Source organism: Equus caballus, chromosome 8 (genome assembly GCF_041296265.1).
Source record: "Equus caballus isolate H_3958 breed thoroughbred chromosome 8, TB-T2T, whole genome shotgun sequence".
Taxonomy (NCBI): domain Eukaryota; kingdom Metazoa; phylum Chordata; class Mammalia; order Perissodactyla; family Equidae; genus Equus; species Equus caballus.
In genome coordinates, this window is record NC_091691.1 from 88,466,241 (window position 1) to 88,488,315 (window position 22,075).

General features: G+C 41.4%; 1 protein-coding gene across 7 annotated transcripts in view; it reads right to left on the reverse strand.

Annotated features, from left to right (window-relative positions):
- The window catches only part of LOC100051371 (serpin B4), a 64,023-nt gene that overhangs the window by 10,829 nt on the left and 31,119 nt on the right, over nt 1-22,075 (reverse strand). For 3 of the 7 annotated variants that reach the window (XM_014727876.3, XM_001491507.5, XM_023647942.2), the window contains exon 2: nt 161-1,062. The exons of 1 other annotated variant lie outside the window; for it this stretch is intronic. The gene's annotated coding sequence lies outside the window, so the exon portion shown is untranslated. The remainder of the gene's footprint in view (nt 1-160; nt 1,063-22,075) is intronic. 3 more of the 7 variants (XM_070275814.1, XM_070275812.1, XM_070275811.1) reach the window with 2 other exon arrangements.

A 22,075-nucleotide genomic window follows, 5' to 3' on the forward strand; every position in this document is an offset into this window, starting at 1 on the left:
AAAGGATAAATCACATGAACAATGTGTTTCAATTTTGCCCTGGCAGAAAAAGTAAAATACAATCATACAGAATGAATACGTACATGATATTAAAGACATCATTGTTATTATTTTCAAAAATGATTCATGTTGTTAAGCTGGAGCAGCTGGAAGCACTTACCTGTGCTCCTGGAGGAAGCAGAGGTGGGCAGGGAGCCTGCAAGCCTGTGTGTGGTGACTGGTGAGATCCTGAATATATACCTCTCTCTCGCCACCTCCCATTGCTCAGTGCTGTTGGTATCCCAGTAAATGAACTTTTGATTTCTTAACCAGGCTAAACGTCACCTTCACGAATATGAGATTTATGAGAAAAAAATGCTTATTGTTTTATTCCTATACTTCCTTATCACCTTCAGCAATAATTGTGGGCCTGCAATCATTGTCTCATATGAAATGCATGTAGGTGCTTTTCTAACATCAGCGAGAATTAATTTAAAATCAAACTTTCTCTCTTTCTATGAGCTACACCTACCCAGAAATAACCCCTAAAATAACCCCCTTTCTTCTGTTGGATGTTCAACAGTCTTTAAGACCGCCTTCAAACCCAAATAGTTAAAAAGCTTACATTTTCTATTTAGTGTTCTAAAAGGGTTTGTCCAACCTGTTGATTTCCTTAGTAATTATTCTGTATAACCAGGAAAATACTTCAAATTCTCAGTCTAGAGAGAGACTGCTGAGGTGTCGCAGCAGTACACGGAGAACAGGAATCCATTGCCTTCCCCTAAAGGCTGTACCTAGACAGAAGTCCCCCTGTTACCTCCCCAGGCTCCTTGCAGCCAGTCCCCAATGTTCCCTGCTTTTTTAAGGTCAATGGGAAGGATTCATCTTGCCATGTTAACATGCTCACAATGAGAAGAACAATTGATACAGACAGGGTCCTTTTTGCATGGCAGCAGTCTAAATTCTGTTTTAATAGGAGAAAGAAATAAATTGTTTGCTCTTCGGAATCATGACATTTCTTTGTCACCCTGTCCTTTAGCACATCACCTCCAGATTCATCGAATGAACGTCTGGGTCAAATGCCTATTAAAAAAAAAAGAAAACAAGGTATTATTTGAAGGCTATGGTTAAATTTCTTTATTTTTAAATTTTATTGAGGTCACATTGGTTTATAACATTTGGTAAATTTCGGGTGCACAGGTGATCAGATGTTCAGACTTCTGTGTGGACTGCAATGTATTCACCACCAAAAGTCTGGTTGTCATCCATCATCAGACATATGTGCCCCTTCTCTCCTTTCACCTTCCCACACTTTCTTCCCTTCTGGTAACCACCAATCAGTTCTCCATGTCTATGTGTTTGTGTGTTTATCTTTCACATAAGAGCAAAGGCAGATGGGAATTGTCTTTCTCCATTTGACTTATTTTGCTTAGCATTATACCCTCAAGGTCCATCTATGTTGTTGCATGGCATGATTTTGTCTTTTTCTTATGGCTGAGTAGCATTCTATTGTTATATGTACCACATCTTCTTTATCCATTCATCTGTTGATGGGCATTAAGGTTGCTTCCAAGTCTTGGATATTGTGAATAATGCCGCAATGAACATAGGAGTGAATTTTCTTTTCGAATTAGTGTTTTCATGTTCTTTGCATAAATATATGGTTATGTTTCTTATCACAGGAGTCTTATTGTCTTTATGGGCACAGTGTTCCAATAGAGAGAACAATATGAAAAACTGTTGACATTTATTGAGTGGAGATATGTATTTATGCATTTTCACCTTTAACAATGCATTGACGCAGGTCTCTTTGTTGTCCCCATTTCACAGATGACAGAAATGAAGGAAGTGAGCCACACAGCGGTTGAACAGAAGCCCAGGTTTCTACTGTGGTGAATTGCACCGTGAGATATCCAGGCAGACAGTCTGGCTCAGGACCCTGCAATGTGGATCCACCACCCCAACTGCGTCAGACAGACTCTGGGTTTACAAAGACGCATCTCCTTATGTTTAAATGCAGAGAACTGTTTTCTTCTGCACTCTCAGCAGAGATGATTCCTCGACAGAATCTGAAGGGGCGGGAATGGGTCAAATGCTCAGCCCCAAACACTCCTCTGTGGGCCCCACAGTCACCAGGAGGGAAGGCTCCCTTTCAGGCGCCGTCTTAGGGCTCCATCCTGAGACACCCAAGAACTGTGAGTGGGAGTGGATCTGGGATGATTTCCTCTGAGTGTGGGGCTCAGAGAGAGTGTGAAATCATGCCCAACCCTCCATTTCCACAAACAGCTCTATCAAGCTGGGATTGTGTAAATGAGAAACTCTGAGAGGGAACGGAGGCAGACAGAGGAAGTGTCTTTCCTCAGATTGCACTGTCCCTAGGGGCCTGGCTGTGGCTGGGGAGAGGGCTGTTGTTCCAGGACATGCAGCCTCTCATCTCCCCTACCGCATGGGTAGGGGTGTATGTACCGGGAACTGACTTTTTAGTTGAGATTTAATTCATACCCCATAAGGTTCACCTTTTTAAAATGTACCAGTCACTTGTTTTTAGTCCACTGACAAAGTTGTGCAACCATCACCATGATCTAATTCCAGAACAATTTCATCGCTCCCCAAAGAAACCCCCTCCGCAGTTCTGCCCTCACTCCAGGTCCTGGAAACACTAACTTATTTCCTGTCTCTCTGGATTTATCTCTCTAGACTATTATTATAAATGGATTTACACAATATGTTGCCTTTGTACCAGGCTCCTTTCACTCAGCATGATATTTTCAAGGTTCATCTATATTATAGCATGTATCGGTACTCTATTTATTTTCATGCTAAATAATATTCTTTTGTATGATATAACACATTCTTTTTTACCCATTCATGTGTCAATGAAGATTTTAGTTGCATCCAATTTTTGGATACGTGAATAATGCTGATATGAACTCTTGTGTACCAATTTCTTTTGCTTATTTTTATTTTTTAAATTGATATATCATTGCCATATATCATTGTATTAGTTTAAGGAGTACAACATAATGATTTGACATATATTTTGCTAAATGATTACCACAATAAGTTTAGTTAATATTCATCACCACACATTGTTTAAGTTTTGTTTCTTCTGATGGGAACTTTAAGATCTACTCTCCTGGCAACTTTCAAATATGCAATACAGTATAGGTTAAGCATAATCATTGTGCTGCACGTTATATCCCAGATCTTATTTATCTTATAACTGGAAGTTTGTACCTTTGACCACCTTTACCCATTTCACCTACCCTTCACCACCTACCTCTGGCAAGCCTTAATCTCTTCTCTGTGTCTCTAAGTTCAATTTTTGGAGTTTTAATTTATTTTTTAAATTTTTTGTTACTATTTCTTTTAGATTGCATTTGTGTGGACACATTTCCAGACCATTTTGCATTCCCACTGGAATATGATGGGAATATATGTACAAGAGTTCTGATTTCTCTGCAGTTCTCCACCACTAGTTATCATTGTGGGTGTTTTTTACAATCAGCCGTGAGCAGGGTCTCTAGTCCCAGCACATCAAGAATTCACAGGAAGATTCACGTACAAGAAGGTCCCAGATGGGAGGTAGGCAGAAGAGAGATGATCTGGGTTTCTCAAACTGAAAGATTTTCCCTGCCAGATCCCCCTCCCCAGGCCATGCTGCTCTTAGTGTCCTCCAACAATATATGCATAGTGATCCCTGAATGGGGTTGTCATGCAAAAGATCCTTGAGTTGAGACTAAATGGAGTGAGGGGCTTGTGGACTAATGGAGTTTTGATCAACTAAGGGGTATGATGTCAAGAGATAGAAGAAAATGCAGAGGGAAAAGACACAGGATGAAAAATTACAGACATGAGGAATAGGAGCTCCTCAGCCAAGGTTGCATCACAGGTCACTGTCACTAGATAGGGCTGAAGTTCCTGGAATAGCAGGCAGATGAGTTTCTTTGGGCTCAAATGGCAAAGCACCTAATCCCCATAGACAGAAGCAAGAAGCTCAGGCTGGCATGAAAAAAATAGGGTGACAAAGTAGGATATATGGCCTTCAAGGAGACAGATCTATGGAAGGAAACTTTTGACTAAGGCTGATTTCTCCTGAGACTAAACTGCCAATATTTGTAACTCAAAGGTTGAGTTTGAGGAAAAGGCACTACTTGATAAGGATCACGAGTTTGCTTATATTTAAATAGAGCTTGGGTTAGTTCAAATGAGAAACCATTTCATGCCTTTTTTCTGTTTCTGAAAAGTGCTCCTGGCATTTAATAGAGAGCATTGTGACATCCTGATGTCATATAGTGTCATTGAAGTCTCAGCAATTTTCAAAAGTTTTACATGTAAATACTTGCCAGCTTATGTCTTTGGGTATTTCTAAATATACGCCAACATCATTAGCTTCAGGAATCCAGACACCCAATAAAACTCAAGAGGAAATTACATTTTCAGGAACCACCCTGGTATTTCCAATCCCTTTATGGGTTGTTTAAGAAATATCTCCTTGGTTTCCCTGAACTATACTTCCTTGTGAAGATTTCTCAGCATTGTTAAGTTGCAAATCTTAGGGGATATTTTATTTCTTCCTTCTTACCAGGTATGTGCTTCTGTCTGTCTACAGGGAAACTGGTTAGCAGGGAAGATTTTCAAGCATCAACAATAGAATATGTGCCAATTACTGTATTCCCTAGAGATACGGATGTAGGTATAGATATGTATAATTTCAATAATTTGAGAACAGGTTTAATTAATTTTGCTTTAATTTTCACAGAGGAGAACTCATTCCATGATGATTTGAAAAGATGTTAGTTAGGGAAATGGTCTCATATGTAGGTATATCATGGAAGACCGAGACAAATTCATATTACCTCCTCCCTTTCCTCCTTCTCTGACTCAAATATCAGCCCAGACAGTCCTACTTGGTGCATTCAACAATCCAACCCTGTCCCTCACTGATTTCTTATAACTACACCCACCCCTCCCCGCCAACACACAGACACCGATTCATCTTGGCATTTCTGTTCTGCTGCCAAGAAATACCCATGCTGGCTCTCTGTTTTCCTAGAACTTCCCCTCTTCCTCCTTCCTTTATCTGAAATAGGGATTTTCCCCAAGACTGCATATTCCTTGATCGGTTCTCAGGGGGCGGCTCCTCCCTCCCCCATCTTCCCCCCATAAAGGCAGGATACTGGCCTTTTCTTTCTTTTATTCCCACTCACGTTTCTAGCTTTGTTCTTTCCCTGTCATCAACACTTTGCTTCAAGTTTTGGGCCATGCAGGTACATCATTATGTTCCCACCTACCATCTTGTATGTCACTCCTTAATATTCACTAAGTAATCTGTTGTCTCTACACCCTTTCATGATTTCCTCTTCATCCTAACTGCTTCCAGTATTCTGGGTGACTTCAAAGCTTTCATGTCATAGGCAACAAATGGACTCAATTTTTGTTTTATTGTACATCTCTATTCTAGTCAAATTTTCTCCTTTGTGAAAAAAGTCATTGTACCTGCCCTTTTGTTCGTTGGATCCATGATGTTTCTTTATCTATTTGCATATGCCTTCTGTACAAAAGTAATATTACTTATTATGGATGCCTGTCTCTGGAGTACCAGTGGAGATCCAAATTTCTGGAGGGATAAAGAAATTTGATTATATGGGATATGGATTTGCTAGGGACTTTATTTTGCTTCTCCAGTTCCATCCTTCACTCTTTCAACCTCCTATGGACCCCAAGAGCTTGTAGGGAGACATAATCAGAGTCTTGTCCTCTGACAAATGTTTGCATTTGTCCTGTGGAAGGCAACAGGAGTAGATCTGTAGCTCAGGGAGATCAGGGTGCTGAGTCACCCAGCTCACTCTGAGCTTGGTTGCCAAGGGGTGACTGCGTTTCCTTACCAAATGCCACAGGTCCTATTTGGCTGCCTTTTCCGTAGCTATGGCTAATTTCTCTGGATTTTGGTAACCATTCTTCTCCTTGCCATTTAGGTCTGGGGTGGCAATGTATTCCCACTGTTGCTAGCCCTGGGATAATCACTAGCTTTTCTTGGTTTCTCTTAACCCTGACCACACATTGTTTAGTCCCTGTATTAAACTTTCCTTAATTCCCCATTTTGACTGTGTCATTTGTTTTTTTTGCGAGGCCCTTGACTAATACATAAGTAACTGGCTTTAGCAAAAACATCTTCAAATGGAATTCTGGAATCAGGTTGCTCACATATTGAGAAGCACTTGCTGAGAGGAAATGGGGTGCTAGTATCAGCGTACAGCAGCATCAGATTATCAGGGATGGAGGCAAAACATGCAGTGAGGGTGGAAGACAAGGTGTTGGAGCATCAAATGGCTGTGGTGTTTACTTGCTGTAGTACAGCAATGATTATGAAAATAGTGGGATCTGGTGATTACTTCTGACAGGACTTGGAAATTAAATTCCAACTGAAATTTGGAAAATATTTATCATGAATCTTGACAAATAAGTCCTAAAATACTTATATACGTTTACAGTGATAAGATGCTTGATCTTTTTACATCAGGAAAGTGGCATTAAAACAACCAGGAGATTAGCACCAGTAATGCTGACAATTCTTCAATACTTAGGACAGATTGTATGTGGAAGAAGAGCATTACTGATAAAATGCTAATGAAACTGTTAGTACAACTAATTTTAGAATATTTGGCAGTGTGTGGTTAAGATTCAGCAATTCTCTATTCAAATATACACCCTTGATATACGTACATGCCATTTTCAAGGAGACTTAAGCATTAATTGCATTATAGGCCATTAATTGCAGTATAAGGGTGTTAATCGCAGTATAGTCGGCAATGGCAAGAAGTAGAAACAACTTAGATGTGTATTATAGATGGATGTGGAGAATGAATTACACTAGGTTCACACAGTACAATATCCTACAGTGGTGAACATAAATGACCCCAATATTCACATATCAGAAAGCACAGATCTCCAAACATAATGTCCAGTGGAGAAAAACATATTGAAATAATACGTGTAAATATAATTTGTGCAGTGTTCGTGTGGAAATTAGGGAGACTGATGATTGAAATGTAATTCTGGGGAACTAGGGTGCATGCTAACTTGAGAAATGTAGACATGTTGCTGAGTATTCTATGGTGCCTGTCTGTGATTGATGACAATGAGTATCGAGAACCATCTGTTCTATGTATGATTTGTCTGAAGAAACACTGAGCCACATCAAGAATGTGTGTGGTTTACCCTTTTGGCCTTGAGGTTCTGCCAGATGAGTGCAGATTCCACATCTATTTCTGCATGCATTGTGGTCTAACCCCATTATACTTCAAACAATCCTGTTAAAGCCCATTGGTGACTTCCTAATAGCCTCCTGGTAACCCCTTCTTCAGTCCTTGACTGTGACTTTTCTGAATTATCTGTCATTGTTGACTTGTCTTCCATGGAATTCTATCTTCAGTTCTCCTCTACATCTCTGACTTCCTGTCTTCAACTCCCTTTCCACTACCACCTTGTAATGCAGGCTTTTGCTTTTCCTAGGGTCTCCCACAGGCATTCTTCTCTCTACATTCTTCCTGGTCATCCATCCACTGGTACAGCTCCAATCCAGGAGTTCCCTGGTCCTGTTCTCTCAGCTTAGGGCTCTTCCCTTCCTTCTCTCCCGGCTGTGTGCTCCATCCCTCCTCTGACATCTCCCATCTCTAGGGCTGTTCATATAATCCTCTTGTCCATTAGTTTGGATTGGTATTTAACATTTTGATGGTTGATATTTTACATTGTTTTAATCAATCCTTAGTTAAAATTTTTTCTATAACTTCTCATGTTGTCCAAAAAATTATACTGCCTTTTGCATTTTCTGTTATGGAGCTGTGTTAATATTTCAGTAGAATGAGCATCCTTGGGACACAGAGAGATATTTTTCTCTATGCACCAAGCCTGGCAGTAACCAGGAATAATTGACAGTTGGCTGCTTACATTTGAATGAATGCTTCTTGAAGATTCACTTTGAATTTAGTGATGCTTACATAATATGTTTGATAACCATATTTTAAGGATTCTTCAGCGATCCATTCTCCATCCAATGGATTCTTTCCTATTTTCTATGACTTAGTACTGGGCTAAGTGAGTAGTCTCCAGCAGAGTGCCAGAAGCAGGGACTTATGGACAAGGGGGTTTGTCAAAGTTCCTTTACTTTTAGTTAACAAGTCATTACTGGAAACAAACACAGGTTCTTTACCTGCCACACAAGAGGGGCCAAATCAAAACTGGAAAGCCAGGTTCATGGCAAGGAAAGGGTTTTTATTTTGGGTGACGTCAGCCAGGAGGCGAGAGTTAGACCTCAAATTCATCTCATCATCCTGAAAGATGGGAGGCAAGGGGTTTAAAGGTTGTGAGGAATGATGTTGCTTGTAGGGAGCAATAGCCTGTGGCTTTGCGAGTGGGTACCTTTCCACCAGCATTTGGCCCTGTGAGGCTGCCTTCAGGAAGGATGGTGAGATAAGGAAATCTCCAGGTGGGTGTCCTTAGTTGTCTGCCCCAGTGATGGGTGATGGATTCTGGCACCAGGAAGCTGAGAAGTAAGCAGAGAAATGGGATGGGTGCTTTTGGTTTTAACCCTGTATATGCTGGGTGTAATGTAAGGGAACTGATATCAGGGCTGGTATCAAAGTAACTTGCTAAGCTTTACCCACTGAACAAAGTTCTGGGCACATCTCATCACCATACATTTCCCATCTCATTGCCTCTGGACCCAGCTTCTGTATTCCTAGAAATGATCCTGCCTTTAGCACGTGTCTCCCCAGGACAGCCAGGTGCATTTATCATCACCTCCTTCAGACTCCCAGTTGCCCAAGCCTGATAAACTCTACTCCCATCAGTACAGTAAATTATCTGTTAGGGCACAAGAAATTCCTGACCTTGAAATTGTGCCGGTAATGTCCTCCCTACACTAGGAGGATCATTTCACAAAACATATTAACTAACTGTACTTTATGTAAAAGAATTGTTCCTGAAATTCAGGGCATTTAATTGAATATTTGGTCAATATTCATTTTGATTTGCAATATGATTTCTACGATGCTTATCTTTACCTTTCGAAAGTATTTTTTTGAAAAAATTTCTGGAATGCTCTATGATTTATTTAGTAAATTAAGATAATTCAGAAATGTAGGGAGGACAGTATGAGAGGGAACGCCTCCTCCCTCTCAAGCAGTGTGTTAGATTCCCAGGACTGCCATCATAAAATACCAAAAACTGGGGCTTCACATGGCTGAAATTTATTCTCTCACACTCCTGGAAGCTAGAAGTCTGAAATCAAGGTGTCATCAAGACCGCCCTCCCTCCGAAGGCGCTAGGAGAGAATCGTTTCTTGCTTCTTCCAGCTTCTGGTGTTTCCTAGTGTTGCTTGGCTTGTGCATTCAGTCTCGGCCTCCATCTTTACATGATCTTCTCTGTGTGTCTCTTCTCTTCTTTTAAGGGCAGAAATCATTGGATTAGGACCCACCCTAAGCCACTGTGACCTTATCTTAACCAATTATGTCTATGATCTATTTCTAAACAAGGTCACACTCTGAGATTCTTGGTGGACACGAATATTTGAGGGGTACTATTCAAGCCACTAGAATAAGCAATCCCATTAGCCAAAACTACTCACTTTTAACAGTTTGAGGAGAAACCATCCAAATAATTTTCCATAACCATAAGACATGTATTTGTATCCATGTGATCATGAACAAGCCTGAGCAGCCCAGAATTAGGAAGTCCATTGACACCAGACTGAACTTCTTCATGATTATCTATTGAGTGTGATGGGGCTAAGATAGCAGGTACAGACATACCTCCTTTGATTATGCATCACAGATATTGTATTTTTTACAAATTAAAGATTTGTGGCTCCCCTGCATCAAGCAAATCTATTGGCACCATTTTTCCAACAGCATTTGCTCGCTTGGTGTCTCTTTGTCACATTTTGCTAATTCTCACCGTATTTCAAAATTTTCATTATTGTTATATTTGTTATAGTGATCTGTGATCAGTGATCTTTGATGTTACCATTGTCATTTTTGGGGGGCACCATAAAACCGTGCACATATAAGACGACGAACTTAATTGATAAATGTTGCATGTGTTCTGACTGCTCCACTGGCTGGCCTTTCCTTTGTCTCTCTCCCTCTCCTCAGGCATTCCTATTCCCTGAGACACAACAACATCGAGATTAGGCCAATTAATAACCCTACATTGGCCCCTATGTGTTCAAGTGAAAGGATGAGTCACACTTCCCTCACTTTAAATCAAAAGCTAGAAATGATTAAGCTTAGTGAGGAAGGCATGTTGAAAGCTGATAAAGGCTGAAAGCTAGGCCTCTTGTGCCTAACAGTTAGCCAAGTTGTGAGTGCAAAGGAAAAGTTCTTGAATGAAATTAAAAGTGCTACTGCAGTGAGCAGTGAATGATAAGAAAGTGAAGCAGCCCTATCGCTGATATGGAGAAAGTTTTACTGGTCTGGATGGAAGATCAAACCAGTCACAATATTCCCTTAAGCCAAAGTCTAATCCAGAGCAAGGCCCTAAGTCTTCAATTCTATGAAGGCTGAGAGAGGACGCTACAGAAAAAAAGGTTCAGGTTAGCAGAGGTTGGTTCATGAGGTTCAAGGAAAGAAGCCGTCTCCATAGCGTAGAAGAGCAAGGGGAAGCAGCAAGTGCTGATGTAGAAGCTGCAGCAAGCAAGCTATCCAGAAGATTTAGTTAAGATAATGAAGTGGCTATATTAAATGACAGATTTTTTTCTTTTTTTTTTGAGGAAGATTAGCCCTGAGCTAACTACTGCCAATCCTCCTCTTTTTGCTGAGGAAGACTGGCCCTGAGCTAACATCCATGCCCATCTTCCTCTACTTTATATGTGGGACGCCTACCACAGCATGGCTTTTGCCAAGCAGTGCCATATCCACACCTGGGATCCGAACTGGTGAACGCTGGGCTGCCGAGAAGCGGAATGTGAGAACTTAACCGCTGCGCCACTGGGCCAGCCCCATAAATGACAGATTTTCAAGGCAGATGAAAACAATCTTATATTGGAAGAATATGCCATCTAGGACTTTCGTAGCTAGAGAGGAGAAGTCAATACCTGGCTTCAAAGCTTCAAAGGACAGGCTGTCTCTATTGTTAGGGGCTAATGCAGCTGGTGACTTTAACCTGAAGCCAATGCTCATTTACCTTTCTGAAAATACGAGGGCCTTGAAGAATTATGCTAAATCTATGCTGCCTCTGCTCAATAAATGGAGTAACAAAACCTGGATGACAGCACATCTCTTCACAGGCATGGTTTATGAAATATTTTAAATGCACTGTTGAGACCTACTGCTCAGAAAAAAGGTTTCTTTCAAAATGTTACTGCTCAGTGACAATGCACCTGATCACCCAAGAGCACGGATGGAGATGTACAATGAGATTAATGTTGTTTCCATGCCTGCTAACACAACGTCCATTCTGTAGTCCATTGATCAAGGAGTAATTTTGACTTTCAAGTCTTATTCTTTAAGAAATATATCTGCCATAGAGAGTGATTCGTTTGATAGATCTGGGCAAAGTAAATTGAAAACCTCTGGAAAGGATTCACTATTCTACGTGTCATTAAGAACATTCAGGATTCATGGAAAGAGGTCAAAATAAACATGTTAACAGGAGTTTGGAAGAAGTTGATTCCAACACTAATGGATGACTTTGAGGGGTTCAAGACTTCAATGGAGGAAGTAACTGCAGATATGGTAGAAACAGCAAGAGAACTAGAATTAAAAATGCAGCCTGAAGATGTGACTGAATTGCTGCAATCTCATGATAAAACTTTAATGGATGAAGAGTTGTTTCTTATGGGTAAGCAAAGAAAATAGTCTCTTGAGATAGAAACTACTCCTGATGAAGATGCTATGAAGATTGTTGAAGTGACAAGAAAGAATTTAGAATACTACATAAACTAGGTTGATAAAGCAGCGGCGGGTTTTGAGAAGATTGAACCCAATTTTGGAAGAAGCTCTACTGGGGGTAAAATGCTATCAAACAGCATTGCATGCTACAGAGAAATCGTTCATGAAAGAAATAGTCAAATGTCATTGTTGTCTTCTTTTAAGAAATTGCCACAGCCACCCCAGCTTTCAGCAACCACCACCCTGATCAGCCAGCAGCCCTCAAAATTGAGGCAGGACCCTCCACCACCAAGAAGATTATGACTCACTGAAAGCTCAGATGATAGTTAGCACTTTTTAGCAATAAAGTATTTTTTAAATTAAGGTATGTATATTGTTTTTTAGACATAATGCTGTTGCACACTTTATGATAGACTACTCTATACTGTAAACATAACTTTTATATGTGCTGGGAAACGAAAAAACTCCTGTGACTCACTTTATGGTGATATTTGCTTTATTTTAGCTCTAGAACCAAACCCACAATATCTCTGGGATATGCCTGTATTAGGACTGCCAATCATTCTGGAGCAGCAAATGGGCAGGCCATGGCTCTGGCAGTAGGTGGGACATTCAGCAGCCTTGAAGGGTCAGCCAGAATGGTATAGAGTGACAGAGGTTGTGGCTCCTCATGATGCTTCTCCACCCTGTACCTCATGAAATGAGCTTAAAGAGAGCTGCGTTCTTGCTTCTTCATTGTTTATGGATCATTTCTGGGGGAAGCAGTTGAGAGACCATGGAGGTTAAGTCCTAGTTTCAAGGGTGTAGATTGAGAGGACAGTACAGGAAATTGGCAGGTCATATGAATGGCCCTTCTCAAGACCTTATAGGAGGACTAGTTCCAAAGGCAAGATGTGGTTAACGACAGGCTGCTTCTGACCCAGTCCCCTCGGTCAGATGGTGTGAGTGTGTGTGGTTAGTGAAAAAGAGAGGGAGATGGGGGAGGGAGACAGTGGGAAGGATGAGAGTAGGGAGGTGGGCGTGGGGGGGGGAAGGAAAGACAGAAAGGGAAGTGAGGAGGGAAAGAGAGAGAGAAAGAGAGTGTGAGAGAGTGTAGAAAGGAGGAAGACAGAGAGAGACAGGGAGAGAGAGGAAGAGGGCATGAATGCCACTTAAGTGGATAATGGGTCATGGGACCATTAAAGCTGACTATCTGGGGGAAAAGAGGCTTCCTCTAACCCAAACATCTTCTAAAACAGTGATCTTCAAGTTAGAGTAAAGCTAAACGTGTCCACAGAGACTTTTCCATTGTACAAAAATTTCTAAATCTCAAATGCAAGTGTTCCTTTCTCTAAAAGTTATTTGCCTGAAGATGTCCTGTGTTCACTGTGGCAGGATTTCCCGATTCTTCCACATTTCAGGAAAGAAAAGTAAACTTGTCACCTACCTTAAATCTTACTACAGTGAGATGCTCGGGAGAAACAAAGATAAAACCTCATTTAGTAATTAATCAAGATACTACAGGCCCCCCCCCCCAGGGCTTCTGCGTTCCCTGTTTTGTACCGACTGTTATAAACTGTGAAGAAGGCAAAGTCAGAAGTATTTTAGTGCATATTGAGTTGTTCTGAGTTAAGAATGTATATAAATTAAGGCAGGGTGATGGTGGAAGTAATGAAAATTTTTCAACAATAACACAGCCTCTTTGAAGCTTTGACTATTGTCAAGATTGCATTCTTCTGGAGACCAGAGCAGAAGAGCATCTCAAGAGCTACTGAACACTAAATATGATTTCTCTACTCATGAATTTACATGTGACAAATTCTTTTCTGCTATTCCTAATGCTGATCTCAGGCGCAAGAAAATACTAACCCAACTGGAATGTTTTACTGGTTTATATATTTTTAAGATACATTGGATAAAACCTATGAAATTTCTTTCAGATTTGGTATGCATTGTTCAATTATTACATAAAATCTATTTCATTAAATATCATCATGAATATTTTCTCCTATGAAACTGACTCCTTATTTTATTTCATCTCTAAAAATGATTAATGTTTCAATCACTTATTAACAAAGTCCCAGACTGTATGCTAGAGTAGAACCCACGAGTTTTTAGCAGTATACATTTTTATCTTAAATGAAATAGCACAGAGAAATTTCTGATCCATCTCATTAGGAGATGCTGCTCTAACAAAAAAAATTAACTTTCGTGTTTAATAATTATTTATCAAATTGTTAATGTATTTATTATTTTTTTTCAATTTTATACTAACAGCAAGGGTAGTGATAACTCAAAGACGTTTTAAACATTTAGAGTAATATGATCAAGGGAAATAGCATATCATATTTTAAACTTGTAAACATATTCTTTGGAGAGAAAGATGACAAAATTATCAATAAAAGACTTCGAATTGGGCCACTGGTAGCCTACTGGTTAAGTTCAACACACTCTGCTTCAGTGGCCTGTGTTCAATTCCCCAGTGCAGACCTACACCACTCATCTCTCAGTGGACATGCTGTGGTGGTGCCTCACATACAAAAAGAGGAAGATTGGCTGTGGATGTTAGCTCAGGGAAAATCTTCCTCAGCAAAAATAACCGACAAAAACCAAATTATAATATTATTAAATTAGGATGAAATTCTTCAGAGGAAGTGGAATGGAAATATAATTTCCATATAAAAAGGAATGATGTAAAATATTGAGAAGTTAACGGGCTTGTTCATACATTTTAAGAATGGATGATAGTGGGTATCATATGGTTATTTTCAATTGATGCATCTAAAAGAGTGATGTAACAGTTTTATCTGAAAATAGGAACACTCGTAATATGACATAAATTATATTCTTTGTAACTGTTTATATTATGGACAAAATTTTAGATGTCAACTAAAAATGTGTGAGGGTTTAAACAAAGGTTATAAGTTGCTCTTGAGCAAAGGTTTTCTTTTTGCTTTTTTTTAAAGTCACTTACTTTAATCACTTTATTGGCTGGGGCAAGCCCCAACATGGCTGGCCGCAAGGTCTAATAGCACACACCTGCTGCTGTTCTGCTGTTAAGTGAGTCAGGGCCAGTGTGGCTGGTTTCTAGGCTCAGGGGCTCACAATCGCTGTAGGCCTCCAGCCTGCCAGGCTATTGTCATCTCTCTCAGGAGCACAGTTAGGTGGAGCTGGCACCAGACGTGGCAGCACACAATTGTTTCTGGTATTAGAAGGTGGGGCAGATCCCCTGTGTGGCTATTTCAGATGGCCAGTGGCACAAGTCTGATGTGGCCAACACACCCAACTGTGCATGGGCCCACACACCCTGCTAGTGCAGGCCCACTAGTTCACTGCAGGCTTGCTGGTGGCTGGGTCCAGTCCCTAGGGCAGGATGTCTCCCCTGACTGAGCTGGATTAAATCGGTACTCCAGTGGGTGGGGGAAACCACTGTGCTAACAGGCCAGGGGAGAAATCCAATGACATCTGCCAGAGTCTGTGTCAGCACACCTGCACTAAGTCACAATATTGGCTGCCGCCAGTGTCTCAGTTCTGGGGAGGTGGGCCCAGCCACGTCCTGTCTCTCTGAGATGTGCTCACAGCTTGTTAGGTGAATCTGTTTTACCAAAGGACCATGAACCTTTCTTTCTGGTGATTTTGTGTTGGTTTCTGGAATGAACAAATCTGTGCCTGGGTCTTTTAAGAGCAGGCTTTTCTTTCTCTAAAGTTTGATACTTTTTTGGGTATATTCCCCACTGGTTTTAAAAGCCAGCAAAGCCAGGTTTTAAGGGCACTCAACTCAGTTAAGCTGGATTTAAAGCCTGGGATGTTTATGGTGGCGTAGATCTCCCACTCACATCCCCCCACTCAATGGGAAAAGCTTCATGTCTTAAGATTGCTCCTGGCTGTGAGGCACTGTATGTAGGATGTGGTTCTTTCCTCAGCAGAGGGATATTTCTGCCTCTTCCACCCCTGTCAGTGTTGTCCCTTGTTGTGAGGGTTCTTTTCAACTAGTTTCCAGGTCTCTCTCAAAGGAAATTATTCCATAGGTAGTTGTAGATTGATTGTGTCCATGGGAGGAGATGAGTTCAGAGTCCTACACTACCATCTTCCCAAGAACCCTGAGCAAAGGTTTGGAGATTATCGGATTCAGGACAGGCCACCTCAAGGTGCACCAGTCTGCTATGCAGATTATCTTGAGCTGAAGACAATAAAGGCTCCGGAGACTCAGGAAGAACATTTGGCTTTCCCCCAAATTGCCTAAAAGAATTTAAGATAGAAAGCCTGATCCAGGAAGGAGCTAATACCATGAAGTAACTATAGTATGATGTAAAATAGCTGTGATAAGAAAGCCACCAACAAGACCATCTTATTGAAATTCTGTGTCTCGGGCCACATTCTCTATAGGCAGCCCAGTAAACAGTTGTCTAACAAACATTGCTTTTCCATCTCCGTGTGAACTGCCTTCCTCCCCTTTAAAGTCCCAATCCATTACCCCCGACATTCTCCTTGTCTTTCGTTGAGATAATATTTAATGGGGCAACTTTGGCCATTGTGTTAAGTTGCTCAGTTTTCCTGGCTTTCTCCCACGTATACAGGTTATTAAACTTTCTTTTATTTTCTCCTGCTAATCTGCCTTTCTAATTAGTTGACCAGCCATAATAACCTTAGGAGAAAGAGGTGAGGGGAATTCTCGCTCTTCTCCTACAGTTTTAATATAGCTGCCAGGATCTCCACTGGCTGGCAAGCTGCTTTCTCGGCTGGAAGAACTGCTTCCTCCCTGGGACCACTGCAGATGAGGAGATCCTGGGTCACCTGACAAAAGCTGGCAAAAGGTAAGATTTCTTACCACATCAGCCTCCCAGAATCTCTACTTGCGGGGTCCTGTGGAAGCAAGTGGTAAGAATGTTTTTCTCTTTCTATGTTTAGATTGGCAGGAGAAAATATTTGGGAAAATAGTTTCTTGTGCTGGTAATTTTGGTAAATTTGGTAGAGTACTCTTGGCTTTATTGATCATTTTCCTCCCAGAGATAACAACTGTTTTTTCTTTTGTCTCTGTCTTTTGTGACATGTCATAAGAAGGAAATACCATAGGGTAGGATGCAGGCATAGGCCCTATAATCCTGTTCTCTGGGCAAGCCCCACAGGCTGGTGAGTTTGCAGTCTCACAAGACCAGTGTCTATTGAGACAAACCTTTCTGTGGGTTAATATGCACATCAAGTGAAAGCTATTGCTAATGGCATCTTGGAAGCCAAAAAAGCCACAAATTTGCTGGGCACAGCTCGAACAGTTAAGAACCATTAAGGCACTTACTACCTCAAGAAGTCTCTGGTGGAAGGATAAGTTGGGTCACGGAATGGGGAAGATGACACAGGTACCCCACTATCTTCAAGAAAATGTCCATGCAATGACAAGGTACTCTGTAAAGCACACATGATCTTCAACCCTGTGGCACCTACCTCCTAGGTATTATTCTGGCTCCAAGAGACCCAATCTGTCATTGTGCATATAAGAAAAAAAAAAGATGAAGTTTTCCCTTCCCTCTTGTTCTATGTCCTGAGAACTTGGCTTCTTAACCAGTGAGAATATTCTCCTTGGTCTCTACCATACAGAAGGTGCATTTACCAGGGTGCACCTTGGTGTCCAGTCAAAAAGACTGGGATTCTGAGCTCTCTGCCCAGTGGTGCCAAGCTCTCAGGGGTTTGTCATAAAGGGCCCAGTCCATAACAGCATCTTTCGTCTCAACATTTGTTGCTTGATAGCGCTGGAAAAATCCCATTCCAGTAGCACTTGCCCAGTGTCACAGATCAGTGGGTCTGTGACTAGAGGCATCCCACTCTCTCATGGGAGATTGGAGACACCTTTTTCACTGCTCAATCCTTACCACCTGTGAAATGAAAGTCTTTACTTTCTCTGACTATCTTTGGGAGTGAAGCTTTGGATCATGGGGGCTACGTCATCTGTGCCCTCTCCAGGGACACGTCTTGCATCCATGGTAAAGATTTATTCTAAGCCTGGAAAGTTACATCTGGATCTTTCCTTACAAAGGCTTATTGGTTTGAATCACTATTGGAATGGATATACAGGTATACAAATGGAGATCCTACTCGTCAATGGCCAGGTGACGGATCTTTTGAATTGGAAAAACTTGTATATTTGAAAATATTTTTGAGAGGTCTCATCACCAGCAGCTGCCTTATTGGTATTTATGGGAAGATCAAATTGAAAAAAAAAACAATCCAAAAATATAATGGCTAGCCTTAGGGAATCTCTTAATAAAATGAAAGAACAGAAGTCAGACTTAGAGCAATTTTAACAAAAGTTCCCCTTCTCCCCACTTCTATGATCCCCCATATCCCCAACTCACTGTCCCTGATTCCCCAGAAGGTGTCTTGGATCTTTGGGTGCCTGGTTCAAACCCTCCCCCTCAGGACTTTGCTCCTCAGCCAGCTCCTCAGTGAGTTCCCTTAGATCCTAGAACTCCAACTTCTCCAAAGGGCATTCAGCTGCCTGTTTTAACTTCTCTCTCTTGAGAAGACTTGCAGGGGGCACTCAGGCCTGACTTCCAAGAGAGAGGTATACAGGTTACTTGTGTAAATGCTGAAAGCCAGGAAGTGAATTTAGTAGAAGCGGCCAGGAAAGGCAGGAAGTTTCACTTTGTTGTCCCTTACAACTCCTCTTACTTTCCAGGGCTCTATAATCAGGCTATGCCAGCTTCAGAGGTTTCTATACAGTGTCCATTGTGGACACATCCTGGGTCTCCGCTGCAGAGAATTCATGTCCCCTGGACAGCAGCTGATCTATTAAACTATAAAACTCTCCTGCCTCCATTGTCAGAAGATCCTACTACATTTAGAGAGGAATTAGAAAGATTAGTGGCCGTTCATATCCCCACCCACAGAGATCTTGACTGGCTGCTAAGGGGCCTTCTTCAGACCCATGATTATGCTGTAGTTATCAGATAGGCCAGACAAACCCCTGGAGAAAACCCCCCCCACAGGAGAAATAGATGGCCAGACCCTCTCCCAGATCCTCCTGCAAATGACCAGGAAGTCCCGCTTCTAGAGGCTGATACTCAAGGTTTAATAGGAGGGATTTTAGAGATATTTCCTCCTAAAGTTAATTGGTCAAAACTTGAGTTGAAGGGGAACATACAAAAGCCTTTGTTGAATGTTTTATACAAACTTTTCAAAGGCACACTGCAGTAAACCTGGAAGCCCCAGAACATGGGAATCTCCCAATTTCTGCTTTAGTTGGAAATTTTCTTCCTGATATAAAAAAAAACCCTCAAAATAGTGTGGTTCGTTGGTTAGGGAAACCATTAAGTGTAATAATGGAGGCTGCTACACAATTCTTTGAAAATAGCAGGAAAGCAAAAGAAAAAGAGAATTAAAGACAATCTTCTCATTTTACAAGTAGAATCTTTTGAGAAGCAAAAAGGCAACTCTGAAAGTAAACTAAAGCCCACTCAAAGGCCTCCCTATTGGCCCCCAGACTATTGCAGGTATTGCAAGAAACCAGGGCATTGAAAAAGAGATTGCCTTGCTCTTAAGAGAAGGGAAAATTTAAAAAATGTCCCCACTTGGCTCCAGCACCCCCAGAAGACTCATTTTCTCCTCCTGAGGGGCATTTCCCCCTAAAATGATGGGGTCAGCCCATCCTCAGTCATACCCCTGAGCCAACATTAGCCTTAAAATAGAGGTTGGGGAACTGGATTTTTTAGTTGATACTGGTGCGACTTTCTCTACTATCCATTCGAAGGATTTCTCTCTACCTGTCATCTCTGATTCTAGTCAATCTGTTGGAGTCTCTGGGCAGCCTATTTCATGGCCCATATCTCAGTCCACTCCAGCATCTTTAGGCCCCCTTAACACTCATCATGACTTTCTAGTCTCCCACTGTTCACCAGCAAACCTTTTTGGCAGAGATTTGTTATGTAAATTTAATGCCACTATAAATTGTAATGAAAAGGTGTTTTTACTTCCCTGCCCTCTAACCAAAACCCAGGTCTCCTACTTTTCTTGATAGAAACTCATCCTGATTTAAATCCTTCTGAAGAGGGTGAGTCTTTAAAAGATGTCCCAGTTAGTCTCTGAGCTACACATGCAAATGAAGTAGGATTGTTGCTTAGTGCAGAACCCTGGCACATTACTTGGAACAAGAATAAATGGTTTCCATCAGTAGTCCAATATCCACTCTCCAGAAATGCAGAGTGGGGAATAGAACCCATAGTAAACTCCCTTTTGCAACAGGGTGTACTAGTTTTCACTTCCTCGCCCTGTAACACTTCAATCTTGCCAGTAAAAGAAGACAAATTTGACTCAGATGGGAACCAAATCTGTAGATTTGTACAAGACCTTGGAACTATAGACTCTTTTGTAATTCCTTGGCATCCTGTAGCCCCTAATCCAGCTGTGATCCTGCTGATGCAGCCTGGTTTACTCACCTTTCTTTTCAATACCATTGCACACTGACTCACAATTTCTTTTTGCATTTACCTTTAAAGGGAGATAATTAATGTGGACTTGCATGCTCAGGGATATCGAGTGAGATCGCCCCAATATTTTCCCAAGTCCTTAAAACTCACTTAGATTCTGTAGCCTTTACTCAAGGCTCCACTCTTGTTCAAACTGTGGATGACCTTCTACTCTGTAATCAAACTGAGCAGGGACCCCTTACAGACTCCCTCATTCTCCTGAAAGCACTCGCTGAATGAGGCCATAGAGCCTCCAGATCTAAACTTCAGTGCATGCAAATGACTGTTACCTACTTAGGGCATGGATATCACAAGGCCTTCAAAAGCTCACCCCAAAATGCCTTGAGTAGATTTTGTCCATCCCTCTCCCCAAAATGAAAAAACAGTTACGTAAATTTCTGGGAGCAACTGGTTACTGCCACCAATAGATTCCTAATTTTGTGGCCCTTGCTAAACCTCTATATGCTCTTCTCCCAGAGACCATCCCAGAGCCTATTTCCTGGCCTTCAGAGGCATTAACCTCCTTTGAAGCCTTAAGATTAACTCTGTCCATGTCTCTGGCTCTCAGATTCTATAATTTTGACAAGTCTTTTCATCTATACTGTAATGAAAATAATAGAACTGCTGCAGGCATTCTAGGACAATCTTGCCTCTCAAATACATCCTATAGCATATTTCTCATGCCAACTAGACCCTGTGGCATCAGGTATGGCCTATGCCTATGTGCAGTGGCCGCAGCTGCCACCCTGATTGACAAAGCCAGTACTCTAGGTTCTCTCACTTATCTCTATGTTCCCCATGCTGTGTCTGCTATTTTGAAAGTTCACAGGACACAACAACTTTCTACAGGGCAACAGACAACCTATGAGCAGGCTCTTTTAACCAACCCTTCCATCATCTTACATCCTTGTAACACTTTAAATTCAGCTACTTTACTGCCCCTCCCTGATGATGGAAAGCTCCATTCCATTCCACATGATTGCTTTGCAACTACAGAAATGGTCTCAAAGCCATGGGAGGATCTCTTGGACATCCCTTTAGACAAACCAGACTGACTTCTGTTTTGTGATGGTTTCTGTAAATGAAATTTCCAGGGAAACATAATAACTAGTTACACCACAGTTTCCCCACATGAAACGCTTGAAGCTTATTCTTAGCCCACTGTAAAAGCAGCCCAAGCTGCTGGACACATAGCTCTTACTAGAGCTTGCACATTAGCAGAAGGAAAAACTGCCACTATTTACACAAACTCCAGATATGCTTTGGGAGTCTGCCACGCTATTGGCACATTTTGGAAATCCCATGGATTCTTAACTTCCACTGGAACTCCTATTGCTAATGTACACTTAATTGCTGCCTTATTACAAGCTATTCACCTCCCTTCTAAAATTGCTATTGTTCACTGCTCAGCCCATACTAAGGAGACTGATGTCATATATTTAAGAAATGACAGGGCTGACAGAGCTGTTAAACATGCAGCTCACAAAGGACACCTTTATCCTTTTTCCACCTAAGTTTTAAACCTGCTTTTATCCCTGACTGATACTATTAACTATCAGGCAATGCCCCATCATCTGAAAAAGACAATTGGATAAAAAAGGGTGCCAAACAATTATCTGATGGATTGTATATTGGGCCAAATGGACTTCCTGTAGTCCCTTTTCTTGTGACTTTCTGGCTTGCACTTATCTCCCACCAAATGGGAGATGTGTGCCAATGCAAAATAGTTAAGGAACTTAAAGACAACTGGTTTTGCCCTGGCATCCATAA